The 16,678-nt window shown below is 40.0% G+C and overlaps 1 pseudogene; it reads right to left on the bottom strand.

Moving 5' to 3' along the window:
* Positions 1–13,727: 13,727 nt before the first annotated feature.
* Positions 13,728–16,393, bottom strand: LOC110231003 (annotated as a pseudogene).
* Positions 16,394–16,678: the final 285 nt, after the last annotated feature.

Below are 16,678 nucleotides of genomic sequence, written 5' to 3'. Positions count from 1 at the left end.
AAAATATAAAGATGTTAAATCGACTAAATTCTTTAGCCTTCCAAGCTAACGTTGCGGGTTCGATTTCTATATACTTTATTGCAATTACTTTATGATAAATAAATAAAAATTGATAAATCCAAACAAATTATAAGTACGATGATATATGAATCTTATCTAATTCAAATATGAACATAGAAATTTAAATAAATTTTTAAAAATAGTATAATTAAATTCAAAATATCAAAAACAAAGAAGAAGCATATAAGGTTCTTACATATTCAAGAATTTCAAATAAACAATATAAAAATTTACTTAAAATCATTACATATTTCTAATTAAAAAATAAAATTGATATAAATAATGTAAATTTGTAATTTAAATCATGGCACATGTCGCTATCTAAAGTCATTAGAACTATGATATATTAAAAATCTTATATCATTTAAATTTAACGTAGAAATCAAAATAAATAATTTAAAGATACAACAGTTAAACTCAAAATAATAAATTATAAACACGATGAGATATGAATCTTTAATAATTTAAATATGAAAAGAGAAATTAAAATAAACAATCTAACAATACTACAATCATAATTGAGGACAAACAAAAAATACAGTTAAGTAAAAAAATATTACAAAAGAGAAAAACAAATTGATCTCTCATATTTCTAATTGCAAAAAAAACTCAAATAAATAATATAAGGATTAGCTTAATTAAATCATCACATATTTCTAACTGGAAAGGAAATTGAGATAAATAATATTAAATTTTAAATTATCATGACACATGATAAAATCTTTGACGGTTCCTGATACTATTAATTACTAACTTTGAGAAACAAAAATATATCATATTAGTTATATGATAACATATGTTTCTATTTTAATAAATTTGCTTGATTTTTTTTTGTTTAATTGAAATATATATTTTTAATTATAAAAAACGTATAATTTACTTATTATTATTATCTTTTGACATTTTTTAAATTGTTTATAGAAATATTAAATGTTTAAAATTATTCTTATAATTATTTTTTACATTTTTAAAATTATTTAAATTTATAATTACTTACAATGATCTTTTTTTAATTTTGAAAAGAAAATTTTTGTTTTACATGTGTCAAAATCTAAGATCGATAGATTTGTCACGTGTCACGATCCTATGAGTTACTAACATTGAAAACCATACTTTATATAATAACATATATATAGTTATGCTTAGCTATGGACATTCGGCTTGTTTAGGGAAATGGTTAGTTTTTTGTTTTTGTTTTTTGGGTCTTGTCCAAATCATGCCCAATTGAACCAAATAATAATTTTGTTCGGTTTAGGACTCGGTTTATTTGATTCGGTTATAGTCTATAAAATTAGTTCCAAAGTGAACCGATTTTTTATTTTTTTTTTGGTCAACCGAAAATAAATTACAAGCCCATGAATTTTTTTAGAAACCAATTAATAAATTTACCACTCAAATATCAAGTCCATAAATATAAACTACACACCCATTATTAAATTTACAACTACCAAATACCAAGCCCAAATCCATTACAAATTAGTGTTCTCAGCAAAGTGTGAGGCTACCCATTAGAATGAGATGGTGACGGTGACCTACGGCTGTTCGATCTCATGCCCGACAAGACTTGTTACCAACCAGCCTCAGAGAACTACATTCATAAAGTTCTAATACCAGTATATATTAAAGTTTAAACAAATTTTCTTAAAAAGCGTAGCAATAGGAAAAAAAAAAGTAAAATTTACCTGTAGTAGGATCGGCGATGTTGAAGTTTTCCTTGTCATTACTCATTGTGAGGATTTAGAGGAGAAAATGAGAGATATGAAGCATATAAGCAGTAGAAGAGAAGCATAAGATTTCGCTAGGGTATTAGAGAGACCGAAGAAAAAGCGGACGAGAATGAAAGAAAAACAAATTAGATGTAGAGATTTTTTCTAATATATAGAATAAATAATGAATGCCGAAAAGAAAAAAAAAAAAGAGTAAATAGTGGATTGTAACAATTTTTGAGTGAGTCCATACAGTTTTGCCCATATTAAACATATTTCTCATTAAATAAGTCCAAAGTAGCACAAATTATATTAAACGCATTTACTATCGTTTTTCTTTAGTCAATCGTCTTTCTTCGAGCTTTATCCATAGCGGATCTTTAATGTGTCCAACCCATCCTCGTTTCTTTGGCCTAAATTCATGAAGTTGCTTTGACAGATGATGGTACGAAGAGAACTAAAAAAACCGTTTGGTTAGCTGATGACAAACCGAACCAAACATAGAATCGATGTGTATTTATAAAATCGTCGATCGGTTTACAGCTAACCAAAAATCTCGGTTCTGTTCGGTTTTTCAGTTATCACCAAATTCCCATGGCTAGTTACGCTTTTAGAAAGAATATGTCAAACTAGTGTGGGTTACACACAACTTTAATCCCATGAGTATTCAACTTTCATGCCAGTCTATAACGATTTTATGATATCATGAAGAGCCCCTACAAAACACGCGATTGTAGTAGCACACAAGATGGATAGATATAATCAACATTACACAAATGATTTATTTTGTGCGGCACACTCATAAACTACTAACCATGTGGATGAGAATTTATTTTCACCGTAAGATGTTGTGAGTGAAGAGTGATTGCCACCAAATATTGGAAGATCTATATTTTGTCACAAAATCTAGAATAGTTTAGCTTCATCGCTCTAAAACATTTCATCTTTGTATGTGATATGGTGCTTGAACCCTCTGTTTGAACCTCTGTGGCTTTAACCTTCCAATATCCTTCACCAAAATGAACTGCATCGTTAAGAAAATAGAATGACTTTGGTGGATAAACATGGTGTAAATCATTCCTGAAAAAAAAAAAAACTATGAATCTACGGTTTGGAAAAAGTGAAAAATGTATATTGCATATTTTGTAGTAATTCCACTATGATTAAATCATTGTCATATAAAGTTCAATGAACAATACAAACTCATATAGTTATTTGCTTTAGTTTGTGACCTTAACAACTTACGAACTCTAAAATTTACACAATATATGGTCTTTTTTTTTTGAACAAACACGATATATGCTATAACTAATACAAAGAAAGTAAATATAATTGAGCCCACATTTTGAGTCTATCACTACAAGAAATTTGGTCATTGGCAGCATATCATTGTAGCACTAATTCATTAACTGCTACTAAAAGTGACAAAATCGGATGGCAACTATATTGTAGTATTAAGTTAGCGCTGGGAAAGAATTTCATTAAGCGGGAATCCAAAAATCACTACTGTAGCAGAGAAAATCATTTTAGAGGCAAAACACTTAGCCAAAACTTTGTTTTTCCGCGACTCTCACAAAAGCAAACACTTAGGTCATTTTTTTCTGAAAATCTAAACCTTCGCTGACACCACGAATCCGGTTTCCGGTCACCAGAAAACCCAATTCCGGTCATTCCTCAACCTTCGTCGCCTCGATTCACTCGATTTCCAGTCATTTATCAACCTTCGACGCCTCAATCTGGGCTCGGTGTCTCGACCTAGATCTGAGTCGGAGCTGGGTTTCTCTCGACTTCTCGTCCTCTCCGTAGCTCTATTATATATTCTGCTCCGACTGTTTCTCGTTCGCCAGACTTCTCGTCTTCTCTGTTGTTCTTTCTGTTTTCTCGACTGGGTTAGTCTTCCATCCGATTTGATTTCTCATTCAAGCTGCTCCTATTTTCAGTCTCCTTAACCCTAATTAAATTCTCTTATTGTGAGCTTTCAAGGTCTGTAGCTTATTGCGAGGTTTGAAGCTCTTTATTAAGGAAGGAGACGAAGCTGAAAGGAAGAGAAGGAAGAGATTTCAGATTCTGTAAGTAACGAAGCTGTAAGTAATTTTCGATTTTGTTTCTAATTGAGAATTAGGGTTCAAAACTATATTATTAATTTGAGATTGTGTTTCTAATTGAGAATTAGGGTTTAAAACTTTGGGATAATATGGATTGCTGATAATGAAATTGAAAACGAAAATGAATTGCTTAGATTCGAGCTTGTGTTTGAGATTCTGTTTCTTTGCTTATGTGTTTGTGTTTGCTTAGTTTTATATTTGTGTTTGTGTCTAGATTCAAGTTTGTATTTGCTTAGTTGGTATGTTTGTCTGAAGAAGAAATTGATAGTTTGTGTCAGCTTAGTTTTATATATGTGTTTGTGTTTAGATTCAAGTTTGTCTTTTCTTATTTGGTATGTTAGTCTGAAAAAGAAATTCATAGTTTGTAAACTGATATGCGTTTCTGTTTGCTTAGTGTTATATATCTGTTTGCTTATGTGTTTGAATTGTATTGCTTCTTGGTTTAATAAAGGTTAGAACATATATACAATGCTGGATAAGAGATGGGTTCATCTCTGCAGGTATGGCAGTAAATTATATCTTATGTTAAGTAGAGTGATGTTTATGATTCCCAATATATGTTGTGTTATATGTGTGTCAGGGAGCATTGGAGGAAGGAGGAAAGCAATATAGGAAGAAAGTCTTTGTTTTTGGATATACATAACGTAAGCTATTTCTCTATTCTTTTTTCTTGGGTTGGTTATTGGCAGTCACTTTCTTCCTCTCGTTGGACTTGTTTAAATCATCTTTGGTACTTGTTCTTTACTCTCGTACTTTACTTGAACATTTGCTTCTATTCCTGTTTAAGTTTCTCTGTTTAACGTTACAGCTCAACTAGTCTCCTACAAAGGTGATTCAGATTCAACTCGTGGCTTCAAATACCTAGCTTTGGATTGGCCTGACTGCTCACAATACTTTCTTGCTTTTGCTATTAAGGTACAATATAACCACTTTGCTACTTATTACTGTGAGACATTTATTGAATCTGTCAAGAGTCTTTTGTTTAGCAACCTTTGTTATTATTTTTGTGAGGCTTTTTGTTGAATAAGTCAAAACTCATTTGTTCATACCGATTTCTAGACACCAGTTTTGTCTGCACTCATTAACTGGAGTTAACATTGTCAATCTTACTCCCACTCACGTTCCTGAAGAGGACAAATTACTTATACTTAGGGAATTGACAATGATGCTCTACGAAAACTCATTAAAACCCATCTGATTTTGCAGAAATCAAGAACTGGGGACCCATTAGAGACCAAGTATCCGTAAGTACTTGATCAGTTTAGCCGGCTATGTTTGAGAACTTGATCAGTTTAAGACATGACTTTATGTTTTGTTTATGAGTTGGTTTCATGTATGTTTACATGTTCCTTTTAGAGTTCATGATTTAAATCTGTACCCTTTGTATGCTTTGGATCTTAAATGGAAAAGCATTGGTCTTTTATGATTTTTTGTTTCACAATAGATTTTATAAATCCCAGAATTTATTATCGCAATCGAATAGGTGCACAATTTTGGCAGCCATAACTGTAACGAAACAATTTACAACGACATTTTAATTGTGTCATAATAAAATATTTCATGGCACTAATACAAAGCCATGAAAGAGTACATAATAGCACGAAACAAGTGCTAGAAAAAACTATCCTATAGCATAAGACTATCGCTATAATAGGTTCATCTTCCGTAGCATTCCGAAAAATGCTATCATATGGGGTGAGGCTATTATAGCTCCTCCTGTCATAGCGTTCATGAAAACGCTACTAAATCGATATAGTAGCGTTTTCAGTGTACTACCAATGACCAAATTTCTTGTAGTGTATGTTGGTGTCGGATCCCGCACGGGTAGTTCGGGACCAACAAAAGATTGCCACATAGGCAGGACAGAAACCCATAGAGGACAAGGCCCGTTAGACTTATAAGCCCAAGAACTTAGTCGAGGTGGTTATACCACGAAGAGGGATCGGAGTGGTTTAACCTCGAGGAGGAGACGAAGTCGAAGTTAAAGATCATTTCAGTTCGGGGCTTTTGGGCTGAAGGGCGAAGCCTACGAAGATCGGAATTAATTCAAATTTGAACGTTGAGCATTAAATCTCGAAGATCAAAACGGACACATTTAAGAGACAATAATTGTACTTAATTAGCCATTTAACTGACATTTTTCTATGTATAAATATAAGGGCGAATGGCCATGTAAGGGGATCTTTTTCTGGAATAAGAAATACTATAGCAATTTTTGTAGCAATTCATAAGCTTTTTACATATTCATTTTTGTCCCTCAAGAGTAATCTTTCCTACTTAATAAAAATACTTGAGTGTGCGAATCCGACTTCCACATTTTGGCGCCGCCTGTGGGGATAGAGGATTCTTGAGTGGTCAGATTTTTCTTTACTACATTTCCATTTCCGAGATAAGCAGCAATGTCCGGAGGAGACGCAGTTGAGCCGTCATTGGCCGAAACCCTCAAAGCCATGCAACAAACTATGTCGGAAATGTCGCAGAAGTTCTCGAATGTGGAAAAGGCCGTCGACACGTTACAAACATCCCAGGTATCTCTTAGTCAAAACGTCAGTACTATACAAACTCGTGTTCGCTCTTTAAGTGCAGGAAATCCTGTGGGAATCCGAAGAAGGATATTCAACTCGCCAAGTTCCGTTGCGCGAAATGAAACCAGCAGACAAACAACTCCTGGTGCTACTAATAATGTAGTTCAGCCATTGGAGGGAGAGACACAGCTCGAAGATGAAGTTCAACTTGCAGATCAATACGAGCAGGAAAACCTCGACCAGTTTGAAACTATGAGGAAGGTTAGCTAGGAACTAAAAGAAAGGAAGTCAAAGTTCCATCAGGCTACGAGTTCGGAGCCGGATATCAATCGAGTCATTGAAGAAGCTAGGCGAACACCTTTCGTTCCGCGAATCGCAAGTTTGAGAATCAAAGATTCCCGGAAGCTCAAGTTGGACCCTTACAGCGGATTGGGGGATCCAAAGAGCTATCTCGCAGCTTTTCTGATCGCTGCTGGAAGAGTCGAATTGGATGAAGCTGATGATCACGCAGGGTACTGCAAGCTCTTTTCGGAAAATCTATGTGGCCAAGCTCTAATGTGGTTCACCCAATTAGAGCCGGGTTCGATCAGCAATTTCGACGAGCTATCAGCTGTTTTCTTAAAACAATATTCCATCCTTATGGACAAAAGCGTTTTGGATGCCGATCTTTGGAACCTATCACAAGGATCAAATGAGTCACTTCGAGTTTTCATCACCAAGTTCAGAGGAGTGCTGTCAAAGCTCCCAAGAATCTCGCAGCAATCAGCCTTATCTGCCCTACGAAAAGGATTGTGATATGATTCAAGGTTTAAAGAGGATTTAATACTTCATAAACCAGACACAATTCAGGATGCACTCTTCCGCGCAAACAACTGGATGGAAGTAGAGGACGAAAAAAAAAATTTCGCCAAAAGAAATAAACAAGAGAAACCGGCAATCACCGTCCCTATCAAGAAGTTCGAGCCTAGGGAGAATAAAGGACCAAGAAAGTTTGGGTCGCAACCCTTCAACAGTATTGTCGGAAAGCAATTCCAAGGGAAAGAAAGGTCAAACACTTGGGTCCGTGATGAAAGTTTACATTGCGACATTCATAACGTAACCGGACATTTAACCAAGGATTGTAGTGTCCTTAAGAGGCATCTCGAGGAGCGTGGAGATCTTTCCAAATTCGATATAAAAGATTTCGTGAAGGAATACCACAAAGCAAAGGATAACTCCAAAGATCAAAATTCCAAAAGACCAAAGTTATCCAATGAGGGAGAGCCAAGGAGTTCGAAGGGTAAGATCAATGTGATTCTAGGAGGTTCTAAATTTTGCCAAGATTCGATAAGTTCCATCAAGAAACATAGGTGAAATATTTTACTCAAAGCAAGTTTGAGTGAAGAAGTCGATTTTCAAGGTGAATCAATATCATTTGACGAAGAAGAAACGCGGCACCTCGAGAGACCTCATGATGATGCATTAGTCATTACCCTGGACGTTGCCAACTTCGAAGTATCAAGGATTCTTATCGATACTGGCAGTTCGGTCGATCTAATCTTTTTAAGTACTTTAGAAAGAATGGGAATTAGTCGGGCAGACATAATAGGGCCTCCATCTCCGTTAGTAGCATTCACAAGTTAATCAGCCATGTCCCTCGGAACAATCAAGCTACCAGTCCTTGCCAAACGGGTGTCAAAGATCGTGGATTTTGTTGTTTTTGATAAGCCCGCGGCTTACAACATCATTTTCGGGACTCCTTAGATTTATCAAATGAAGGCAGTCCCCTCTACGTATCATCAATGTATCAAATTTCCAGCACCAAATGGAGTGGAAACAATTCGGGGGGATCAAGAAGCTTCGAGAACATGTTATCTAGTTAGCCACCGTTTGAAGATTCAATAGCAATTAACGAAGCCCGCAAAAGAGGGACTAAGACCAAAATTTCCTAGCGGGCAGAAAAAAGATGATGTAGTAATCGAAGTAGTGTTGAAAGAAGACAAACCGGAACGGAAAATTCGAATTGGAGCAACTTTGACTAGGCAAATAAAAGAAGCTTTGATCGAGCTTTTAAGGAAAAACGAAACATCATTTGCATGGTCGGCGGCGGATATGCCTAGCATAGATCCAAGCATAATTTGTCATGAACTAAACGTGGATCCAAGTTTCAAGCTTGTAAATCAAAAAAAGAAGAAAGCTCGGAGTAGAACGAGCAAAAATAGTAAACGACGAAGTGGAAAAATTTTTAAAGATAGGGTCCATAAGGGAAGTACAATACCCGGAATGGGTAGCAAACACCGTCGTGGTTAAAAAGAAGAATGGAAAAGATAGAGTTTGCATCGACTTCACGGACCTCAATAAAGCATGTCCTAAAGATAGTTTTCCGCTCCCGCATATAGATCGACTCGTAGAATCCACCGCTGGGAATGAACTGTTGACCTTCATGGATGCTTTCTCGGGTTATTGAACCCCGAGGACCAAGAAAAAACATCATTTATCATGGATAGAGGTATTTATTGTTACAAAGTGATGCCTTTTGGTTTGAAAAATGCAGGAGCAACTTATCAACGGTTGGTTAACAAAATGTTCCACAATCATCTCGGGAAGACAATGGAAGTCTACATAGATGACATGTTGGTTAAATCGTTAAAGAAGGAGGATCACGTTAAGCATCTAGAGGAATGTTTCGATATTCTCAATAAGTATCAAATGAAGCTGAACCCGGCAAAGTGCACATTCGGAGTCCCATCCGGGGAATTTCTCGGCTATATTGTGACAGAGAGAGGGATTGAGGCCAATCCAAACCAAATCAACGCCTTTCTGAACATGCAGTCTCCGAGAAACTTCAAGGAGGTACAACGTTTGACTGGGCGGATCGCGGCTTTAAATCGTTTTATCTCGAGATCAACAGATAAGTCGTTGCCTTTTTACCAAATTCTAAAAGGAAACAAAGGATTCCTTTAGGATGAAAAGTGTGAAGAAGCTTTTGGGCAGCTTAAGGCATACTTAACTACCCCACCTGTATTATCCAAACCGGAAGTGGACGAAAAGCTTTATCTGTACGTGTCAGTTTCAAACCATGCGATTAGTGGAGTCCTGGTCCGGGAAGACCGCGGGGAGCAGAAGCCGATTTACTATATAAGTAAGTCAATGACGGATCCGGAAACCAGATATACAATGATGGAAAAACTCGCACTCGCGGTGGTGATTTCGGCTCGGAAGCTGCGCCCATATTTTCAATCCCATCCGGTCGAAGTATTAACCAACCAGCCACTCCGAACAATACTTCATAGTCCAAGTCAGTCCGGACGCTTGGCGAAATGGGCGATGGAATTGAGCGAATACGACATAGAATTCAAAAGCCGGATCAGTATGAAGGCTCAGGTTTTAGCAGATTTCCTGACCGAGCTACCAATACCTGGAACGATAGAGCAACTGGAGAACCAAACTTGGAAATTACATGTAGATGGGTCTTCATCAAAGCAAGGATCCGGAGTGGGAATCAAGTTGGAGTCTCCAACATCGGAAATTCTAGAACAATCATTCCGATTGTTATTTAATGCTTCCAACAATGAGGCAGAATACGAAGCCCTAATAGCCGGACTTCGATTGGCACAAGGAGTTGGAGCTAAGGAAATAGTCGCTTATTGTGATTCGCAATTAGTAGTTAACCAGTTTAATGGAAACTACGAGGCCAAGGACTCAAGAATGGAAGCATACCTCGAAATGGTGAAGGGTCTATCCAAAAATTTCTCGAAATTCGAACTAATTCACATACCTCGGGGAGAGAATACAACCGCAGACGCACTTGCCGCGTTGGCATTAACATCAGATCCTGAGTTGAAAAGAGTTATTCCAGTGGAATGCATTCCGGAGCGAAGCATTCAAGACAACAAAGAAACCCTCATCGTTACTAGATCTCGAGCAGCGGCACATGACCGTGGCGAATCGGAGGTCGAATTGCCACCCATCAAAAGGAGGAAATCAAAGGGATCGAACACACCTAACAAGGAACCTGTTATCTTAGCAGAAGATGTGATTCCAGAAACAGTGTTAGAGACCGAGCCATTAATCGAGGAAGATATTCTTGAACCAAACGAACATCCCGAACCAGAGCCACGAGTATTTCACAAGGTCGACCAAATTCCGGCTAAAGACTGGCCTGGGGGCTGACTGGAGGGAGCCAATAAAGCACTACATCATGACAGGCGAGCTCCCAAAGAATAAATGGCAGACCAGGAAAATGAAAATCGTTAGCGCGAAATTTTGTCTATCAAAGGACACATTGTATAGACGAGGTGTCAGTGACCCTTACCTATTGTGCATTTTTGGGCCCGAAGTCGAAGTCGTTATGAGCGAAGTGCATGAAGGATTATGTGGGAGTTATTCGTTGAAGCTGAGGCATATGTTGGTATCAAGGATTCGGCGGTGAAGACTTTCATTTGGGAAAACATTATATGTCGACATGGAGTTCCGTACGAAATAGTCACTAATAACGGGCCACAATTCATTTCGCACGAGTTTGATGCCTTTTGTGCGGACTGGGGAATCAAAGTCAGTTATTCTACTCCACAATATCCGCAAGGAAACGGTCAAGCTGAAGCCGCGAACAAGACGATACTGAGCAATCTCAAGAAACGCTTGAATCATCTAAAGGGAGGATGGTATGAAGAACTCCAACCCGTCCTATGGGCCTATCGTACAACCCCTAGGCGACCTACCGGAGAAACTCAATTCTCTTTGGTTTATGGCATGAAGGCAGTAATACCAGCTGAACTCAACGTGCCCGGACTTCGCCGAACAGAAGCACCATTAAATGAGGAAGAAAATTCAGCAATGCTTAATGACTCACTAGATACCATAAATGAAAGGCGTGATCAAGCTTTGAATCGGATTCAGAATTACCAGTAGGCAGCAGCCCGATATTACAACTCTAAAGTCAAAAGTAGGCCATTCTTCGTAGGAGATTATGTGTTAAGGCGCGTCTTTGACAATAAAAAAGAAGAAGGCGCCGGTAAACTCGGTATTAATTGGGAAGAACCTTACATTGTTACCGAAGTGGTTCGGAACGGTGTTTATAGGTTGAAAGACTTAGAAGACAGGTCAGTCAAGCGACCTTGGAACGTGATCAACCTAAAGAAGTTTTATGTTTAAAGGCTACACGCATTTTTTATGTACATGAACTACGGTGTGGCTTGATCCCGAAACGGGTATGTAGGCAGCTCGGAAACGAGTTCAGCTGTTAATAAAATTTTTTGTTTTATTTCTTCATGAAAGGAAAAGGTTCGACTGTGCGAACAAGTGAAGCAGATAAAGGATCGACTATGCGAACATAAAGGAGATTGGAAAAAGAGCGTTATTCAAAAAAAAAAATAAGATGGAATGCCTCATCGTACACTTCGGATTAGGGAGATCTCGTTGATGAGCAGAACACTTCAACTCCTTGACCAGCAAGGTCGAGGATTGGCATCATGCAGTCCGGAATACGAGCGAAGTCAGAGATTCCAAGCTCAATTCTCCGGGGTGAGAGCCAAGGATGTGAAGATCTCTCGATACCGTAGTAAGTCTGCGTTGCATTCGGTTAATCCTCTTCCGGAGTCTCCTCTTTTCCAATGTAAGCTTTCGATGACAAATCGCAAGCGCCTATATGAATGTCATCGCTGTTCCTTGGTCTCTGATTGGGAGATCCCTGATCAAAGCGCACAGAGCTCGGATCTGGGATCTGAAGAAGCCGCGAGGTGGAAGAGGCTGCCTATTTGACTCATTTGGAACATCTTCGTTTATCATTCCGATCCTGGAAAAGTCGGGCATAGATTCTGAATATCGAAGGTTGAATTCCATACCTGCTAAAATGAAAAAGATTGGTGAGGAGTAAAGGGAAATTGAGACTATAATTTATAGAGACGCCATGTCCCTAGTAAACTACGAATTCTATCCTAGGAATGGAGTGATTCGCGGAGAAATTTATGATCTTAAACCGATCCTGCATTAAAAGATATATCCCCGAGAATATTTTGAAGAATAAAGAAAATTGCAAATGTTTCCATAAATAAAAAAAAGGGGGCCGAAGCCCATTACGAGTTCAAAATAGGAGCAGAATTAGAGAACATTTATGGAAGAGGCTCAGGAACAGGTTCCTTGATCGCCGGTTTAGTTTTCGAAGTGGACACCTTGTTCTTGGCATCCACTTCAGGATGATCCCGAACGCGTTTCCGACGGGTGCTGGCATCCTCCTCGTCTTCTTCTTCGCTATCAGATGGAGCGGTATAGACCGGGGCATTCACGGGCCCCGGAACTCCCTTAGCACGGAGATACATCCGGAGCATCTTCGGGATCTCAGCAACAGAATCAAAGTTCCGCCATTCCCATTGAAAGGGATCACTTTCCAGAGCTCTTATCTTCCTCTCCACACGAGCGATGCGAGCCTCTAGTGTTTGCCTTTTGAGACCTAGCCGCTGCCTCTCGTCACACAAGCGACGGTGCTTGTCGACGACCTAGAATAAAGATAAGTAGGTAAAAAGAAGAAAGCGGAAAGTTTTGATCAAAGAAGATAAGTATTAAACCTTATCCAGGAAATCGCAAGCCTCTTTCTTTTCCTTCGAGGGGAAGTGAAACACGGCGTGCGGGAAGAGAACACATGCTGGCTCAAAACCATCGACGGACAGAAAAGCGGGCTGCCGGGATCAACGGGGACTACGTTTTCGTTTTCCATTGATATGGTGCTTATCGAGTGAATTATGAAGTTTCTTGAGGAGAGATCAAAGGCAAACAATCTCCTATTTATAATAGGAATAGGGTTTGTCTTGGAAACAAAGAATCATTAATGGTGGCGTGCCCTAGTAACTTAAACCATTTTTGGAAATCAAGAAAAGGCAGTTATTGCCTTAAAGACGAGCCGTTTTTCCTACTTTCAAGAAATGAGAAGGGAAAAAGCAACCGTCGCATTTTAAAAAAAAATCATTAACTACAAAAGTTTTTAAGGCCAGGCCCAACAAATTCACTGAGTTGACCAAACCCGAAGTGGGGAACTCGCGTTAAGCCGAGCTCAGTTCTCGCATTCTAAAGAGAAAGGCCTGATCAGCCTAAAAGTCTCGAAAGCATAACCACAAGGCCACAAAAGGTTAAAAGCGGACTTTGCAAACCCGCACATAGTTTTAACCAAACCCTCTTGGGATCATGACCTAAAAAGGTTTAAAAGCCTGCTCAGGCAAATTTTTTGTAAAATGACAATAAAGCCTCCTTAGGCAAAAACATGTTCAAATTTAAGTTTTGAAATAAATGGGACAATCCCCAATTTAGAGTGGACACAGCCACTACGGATTAACAGCCACCTCGGACTCCGTCTCGGCTGTCAAAGTTTCATTCACCTCCTTGGCTGGTGCCTGATCAGATGAAGCTCCTGGTCCGCTCTCCACGGTACAACCATCCGTCGGGGTGACCTCCGGTGCAGCTGGAACTTTGGGAGGGGCGGCATCTTCCGCCTCACTTGAGCCTAGGAAGGACAGTTCCAGTCAACAAAAGAAAAAAAAAAATAATAATAATAATAAGGCAAGAAAAAGATAGTAAGTATCGAGAACTGGAGATTACCTGCCCAGTCTAGACCCGATTCACTTGGGGGAGGTGATTCGGTGAAGAATTCCTCGAAGTGCTGTGGGTTGAAGGTTGAAGCAGGAAGAGCTGCCAGGCGACTCCGTTTTTCAGATAAATTAGCGGTCAATTCAGACCTTTCTTGCGCTTCGGAGAAATCTTTGTCATGGATCTGATCCAACAGGATCAGGTTGCTCTCGTGCTCTTTGATATCAGATTCCAGATCTGACCTAGATTTCTCAGTTTGAATAAAGCGGATGGCCCCTTGGATCAATTCCATCCCGCGTCCCTTGACCTCTTTTCTGGCCTTCGATGCTGACCTTGCTAACTCGGAATCACGCAACTTGGCGATCGCCTGGTACTTCGCGTGAAGCTCAGTAAGTTGGTTGTTCAGGGCATCGACGGATGATTCAGATTCATGAAGTCTACCCTGAACACCAGAAGTTCATCCTGGAGCTTGTAATTCCGGTCGTACTGGTCCTGCAGCTCCCCGTTTATCTTCGCAAGCTCGGATGTTAGACCGTCTACCTTGTCCTCCAGATCGTGCTTGGAGCCGGAAGACAAACGGAGGTCAGCCTCAACAATAGTAAGCTTGCCTTTCAACGAACCAATCTCCTGTAGCTGGCTAAGTAACAGTCCCTCGTAGTGCTCAACCATATCGTTGAATTCGCTGTTTGCCTAACATTTCATATAAATTCGGGATGGAGAGTCAGTATGAAGGGTAATAGCGAAACCAGAAAAAAAACTTGGAGAAACTAACCCGAGACGAATGATACGCATGAAGTAAATAGCGTTCGCGAATTGCATGACGCCATTTGTCGAATTCCGGCAGGATCAGACCCGATCGGGTCTTAAAGCATCGGAAGACGTTACCTTCTTTTTCCATAGCTGTGAAGGTAGAAGAAGGGGAATGGTAAGATTTCGAATCAAGATGGGGTAAAAACCTTTAAGAATGCATAAATCGTCACCTGTAAGCGATTTGATCTGGGGGACAAGAGCAGGTTTTGACGTCGAGGGAGCATCTTGAGGTCTAGAACTTTCCTTCTGGGGAGATGCGCTCCGGACAGTCTGCTTACCACCATGTTGGGAAGAGGAAGACATGTCAACGGGAGCAGGAGGACCCATTGGTTCAGTAGGAGAGGACGATCGAGGAGAACGGTCAGTCCGGGCCCTCGATTTCTCCCTTCGCGGAGAAGAATCACTGCGAGATGACTTGTCTCTCTTCTTGCGAACCAAGTTCTTAAGCGGTTCGTTGCCAAAATCATCTCGGGGAGGACGAGGAGAGTCACGACGAGGAGATTGAACCCTCCGAGGAGAAAGTTCTTCATGACGTTCACGGCGAGGTGTTAATCTGAAAGCAGCGACGGATCTGGCTCCCTCGGTGCTGTTGTCATCAACCAGCAAGGTCCTGCTATAGTCTTTTTTGTCAATGGCGGTCGCAAGGAACGCCTTGTTTTCATCGCAAGCCTCAGCTATCGGCTTGGAGAGCTTCTTACGCTGGGCAGTGAGGGCCCGAGCTGACATTCCCTGGGTTGAGGGAGGGGGCGGAAGACGATAAAGTTGATTGGGAGGGCTCATCCTGAGTTTTCGATTGGCTTCAACGAACCGATCGAGGGTGAAAGAATTCCATAGGGTTTCCCCTTCAAGGATTGTTTTGAAGAACTTGATGAATTCCTTAGTCGGAAGAGTCGAAGCGATGAAAGCTGCGAAGTGAAACAACGAGTTCGGTCAGTAAAAATAAAACAACCAGGAAAGGAATATACGACCTAATTTCTACCAGGCTTCGCAGACCACTTCGATGGGAGTACATCGGAAAGATTTCCAATTGAAGCAGGAGTTTTCTTAATCAGGAACCAAGGATGGTGCCAGTTTTCATCCTTGTTCGGGAGGTGCGAAATGATGTTCCTGTTGGCATTTGGATACGCCGAGAAGTACCCTGTTTTCTTTGATGAACTTCTCACGCTTAGGAGTTCATTCAGCTCGGGGACTCCAATAACGTAGCCAGCCTCTGCCGCAACGGTTATGATCCCGAGGATGGTTCGGAGGAGATTGTGGGTTACTTGAGGTAAAGCAATCTCAAGAGCCGCCAGGTATCGAACTAGGGCTTCGGGAAGGGGGAAGGTCAATCCGCAGCCCTTGAAGTAGATTTCATAAACACAAAAGTAGCCGTCGCGGTGGTTCTCTGGGGATTCCGTAGGGTCGGCTATCTACGCCTCTGCTATGATTCCAGGAGGAATATGGCAAAGCCCCTTTAATCGCTCGAGGGATTGAAGAGTACAAGTGGATTTGTAATGCGGACCAGCAATGTCGTTAGGACGAGTGCATTCGTCGTTGCTAGAACGTCTCTCGTCGTAAGACGGAGACTCAGGTCTCTCAGAATCGGAAGTCATCGGAGAAAAATGAAAAATTCAAGATCCGGCGAAGAGGGGTTCGGCGAAGAAAAGTAGAGAGAAGTTTTGATTAAAGCGCAAAAGTAAAAGTAGAAAATGATGATGAAAAGAAGTTACCTTACACAAGCTAAATGATGGAACCGCCTCGGAAGTTGTGTGGGAAGTGGGAAGGTTTTTTCCCGTTTTAATAGTAATTAATTAATATACGGTCATAATGATGACAGATGTCACTCGGTTAAAAATGGCTAGTGCCGAAATTAAGGAGTGATGAGATTTTCGGCGGGAAATCAGAAGATTCTCAAGCGCAATCTTTGGTCATTTCAGCA

Source organism: Arabidopsis lyrata, assembly GCF_000004255.2.
Source record: "Arabidopsis lyrata subsp. lyrata unplaced genomic scaffold ARALYscaffold_8, whole genome shotgun sequence".
Taxonomy (NCBI): domain Eukaryota; kingdom Viridiplantae; phylum Streptophyta; class Magnoliopsida; order Brassicales; family Brassicaceae; genus Arabidopsis; species Arabidopsis lyrata.
This window is presented reverse-complemented; position numbering and strand designations above follow the sequence as displayed.